Here is a 4643-nt window from a genome sequence, read left to right as displayed (position 1 = left end):
TATATATATATATATATCATGAAGTCAGTTTTAAAAGATTCTTGATATCATTTAGTATCGAGTTTGAATGTGGCTTGAAAATATCGAATTTTAGAGGTAATTTCCAATAAATGAGAATCTAGGATTACAGGACTTAATCAAAGTTTAGAAATTAGTTTGGAAATCAGTACTAATTATTTACGTAGCACTACACTGAGAGAAAAGATTTTGTTAATTTAGCAAACCACCAGTTTAACCGGTGATCGGTAAATATGTGACAACAAATTTTGTTGTTGTGTTTACTGCTAGTCTGCTATACCAATTATTAGTAACAGAAGTAAATTATATAGAATCTAATCTATCTTTTGGATAGACTTTAGGCTCGTTACATAAAATTTTACATAAAATTCGTAGATGATCGTGGAGTCTTAAGTCGTAGGAAACGGACCAAGCACAGTCAAATGTAGGGAGAATACTTAATTTACAATCATAACAAATCGATCGGTTTTTTAACAAATATCACATTTGCTTTCCCTTGATTTGTTCCTATAACGAAATAATTTCTCTCAGTGCTTGATCTATAGGATAATTTGATAACGTTTCATTTGTATCTAAAATCAAAAATAAAAAAATTTTCATGATATTGCTCCAATATAGAGGACAAAAAATTTTTAAAATAATTTAATTACTATAAAATTCACTTTTACGGAATTTTTTTATTGCAAAATAAAAATATTAAATTTGCTTCGTTTTATTTTGAATTCATTACACTGAAAGAAATGATTTTGTTATAAGAACGAATCAAAGAAAAGCAAATGTGATATTTGTTAAAAAACCGATCGATTTATTACGATTGCAAATTAATTCGTCAATGTAAAAAATAATCAATAGTATCGCTAGCAAATAAGAGACTCATATATATATATATATATATAAAAGTCAACAAATAGTTAACACAATAAAAGGATGTGAAATAGGATTGCCGGCCCACAAAGCATTAAAAACACTGAATAACAGTGTCCTTAATACTCAAAAAGTAATTAATCATTATCTTTTACTTTTAAGGGGATCTTTATGTTTGATAATATTTAAGAGAATAGAATTAACACATAGAGAATACAGTTATTTCGAATATTTCCTAAACCATATTTTAATATTTCGTTGCCGCATATTCTGTATTAGTCAATTTAATTTTCTCTAGGAGGCCTGCAAGCGTATCCAATTAGTTCAGAATATTATTCTCTGCAATGAGAGCTGCCTGATTTGACAGGTTCCAATAAGTTTTGCTGTGTTAATATCACGCGACATTGTAACTTCATCTAAGAACTATGTACAAGCACTACAATATATAACCATCGCACTATTGTACTTTACTACCTTCCGATGTTTGGAAATGTCTGCATTAGTCAGTTGGATAATTTACGGAAACCATAGAGTCCCGACGAGCAGCAAAGTTTTGCGTCGCTGCGTATGAGAGAGATGTTCAAATTAAATTAATCCTTAAAATAATAAGAGACGGTAAGCCCCCCACCCTGCGTCCGCGCATGAATTAACAAGAAATATAGTTTTGTTCTTAATTTTGTAGTACACATTTAGAAAAAAACATAAAGATTTATAAAAGCAATTATAAAGATAATAATTATACAAGTTTCATATGTAGAATTGATGTATATGGTTAAATAAATCATTTTATAATTTAAATATAATCATTTATTCAACTATATACAGTGAATGCAAAATTTAATTTTAAAAAAATAAACATAATATAATCAATAATTTATTAAAAATGAGAATAAAATAGATTATATATTTTTAAAATTATTTAAAATGATATATAATAATTAAAATGTGTGTGTAATTGTGTGCGTGTGCGTGTGCGTGTGTGTGTGCGCGCGCGCGCGCGCGTGTGTGTGTATGTGTGTGTGTGTGTGTGTGTGTGTGTGTATTATCTTAATAATAAGCAAAAAGGAAAAATTATATTATTTAGACGCACAAAAAAGTATACAGTCAGAAAATTTAGCTTCTAAGATAATGAATACGTTATTTTCGCGAAATCTTTTTATTTATACATGGCAAAAGATACTCATTATTAAATTGTTCAATTGTCTTCAAATAATGTTTTTTAATAAAAATTATCTCTGTATTTACCGAATATTTCTATCTATTTACTTCTATCTATTTACTTATTTATAATTATTATATTAATTCTTTACATAAATACTTGTATATCACCGTTATAATCGTTATGTCACGATATCTCTTTCTTTATAAGTGTAATCATCTGATCAAAGATAAACAAAACCAATTTACTAAATGAAGCAATATAGCAAGATGAGACGCGGTAATATACTGGAGCTTCATTGAATCTCACAGGTTTCATGAACGGTGAGATTTTGGTCAATATATAATTAAACCGAGCTTTGGAGCAACATCTTGTTGGACGGATTATCATCCTCTTCATCATTGAAGGACCGTCCTTCGTGCATTGCGGTTTCCGTTGCGTTTTGTTCAGTTTCCAGCTTGAGTAACGTAAATATGTCCATAAGTTCGCAAATTTGTTTTACGTAATGAACGAGAACGCAGTGTGGATCTTTTATAGCATGCGAAAGCACGGATTGTTTTTAGATTATCGTATATCCTATTGATTTTTGCACGTTTAGATTGGGTAATTATAAAATGATTTTAATTATAATAAAATAAATTAATTATAATAAAATGATTTTAATTATAAAATGATTGGATAATTATAAAATGATAATGGTTTACTGTTTCCAAACTATTTCAAATCTAGATTTAAAAAAATGAAGCGATAACAAATTCTCTAAATTTCATGAGAATTTCACATTAGTATCTTAGTCATCAATGTACCTCTCTTTTTAAATACTTTTAATAATTTTTAAAAATTTTACCCGATTTTACTTGAGATTAGATCGTTTTATTCGATTAATCGGTCAAATAAACAATTTATAAATATCGTGCGGATCTCAATCTTAATTATTTTATAAAAAATATAAAAAGTATAAAATGAATTTAATTGCTATTAATATATTTTGAAAAATTTTATTAATTTTTTGAAGTTTAAAAAGAAGTTTGAAAGGATTTAAAAATTTTTCTAATTTTTAAAAATAATTTTGTCGATTTAATGACATTTTTATTGTTAAACATCTAGTGACAAAAATAAAATTTTAATTATCGACAAAATTTTTTTATAAGCAAGATCTCTATCTCAATTTATCAAGATCACTGGTGAGCGAATACTTTTCTAAGTATCAAGTGATCGATCGATATTGTTCGAGAGATGACATCTCGGGAGTCTCTTCTGTGTTCTCTTCGCTGTCATGAAGAGTCTTATCGCTTGCGACGTCTGTCTTCTCGTTCCACTTTATTTGAGTCAATGCCTTTGAGAAAGAGATGATGAGGAAGAACTAAAGGAGAACAAACGCGGAGCTAGACGCAAAATCATACCAGAAAAACGGACACGAAGCTTCCTTTCGTTTTATCTTTCGCAATATTTCTCCGAGCGATTTTCATGCGTTCGCTGTGACAAATGAAGTCGTCATCGCGTTTCTCTCGACTTTTGCCGTTCATAAGGCTCAGACTGTTTCACTTTTTATAGAAAAACAAACATGCGAGGCAACATGTATTGAATGTTGTAAATACTTAAACATTCACTAGTTTAATAATAAATTGTAACAAATAATAGTTCTTATTTAAATTTTCATTAAGAAAAAATCCAAGTTGGTCAAATAATACGGCTGCAAAGTTTTCAACGACTTAATTAATCATTCTATATAAGATAATATAACTACACTTTTTTTCGAAAATGAGATCTCTCTCGGTTTTCGCAACTTTTAACCATTAAACATTCAGGCGATTAAGAGTGTCATATTAACGATCTGAAAAATTAAACTTTATTAACTATTAGCGTTCAAAACGCAGTGGTAATCCCTTTGAATTTTCGATATCGAGTTTGTTAGAGAACTTAGTAATTATCCTTCAATTTAAACTTCCACTGTCAGAAACAAGTTACAAATCAGATCAGATAATATTTTCAGATATTTACAAATAGATATTTACAAATCAGATCATACTTTCTTCTTTCGAATATTTGCCTGATGTAGTATAAAAATATATTATAAACTATAAACATTAAAGAAAAATTGTATGTAAAAAGTTGCTTCCAAAAATATTTTATTTATTCGCAGAGAAAGTAATTAACATTTATAATCGCTAGATTTCAATAAAATTATTTTTTCAGCGAAAAATAAAAAAAAAGATTCTCTCGAAATATGTGACTTATTATATTTTCTTATATCAATTTTACACCTATGTAGCATGACAATGTTTTCAGATGGAGACGTTGACTATTATATTCCTCGCGAGATATAATAAATTGTTACATGAGAAACTTGTAAATTACAAATACTTTCAAGGTTTATAGCGCGACAAGAGCGGTAGAAGGGTGTATGATTAATGACGCGTTGCGGTTAATAGCCCGCAACGATAATGGCAAAATTTATAGTAGACAGAATGCGTGTTCAAAATGATCGAATACCATTTGCAATTTAAAGTAATGAATCAGTGCAAAAGTGTCTTGAAGATTATGGCTGAGATAAATTTCTCTTATAATTTCTGTAAATCTCAACATTACAAATAAAATATGA

Source organism: Atta colombica, unplaced genomic scaffold, assembly GCF_001594045.1.
Source record: "Atta colombica isolate Treedump-2 unplaced genomic scaffold, Acol1.0 scaffold140, whole genome shotgun sequence".
Taxonomy (NCBI): domain Eukaryota; kingdom Metazoa; phylum Arthropoda; class Insecta; order Hymenoptera; family Formicidae; genus Atta; species Atta colombica.
This window is presented reverse-complemented; position numbering follows the sequence as displayed.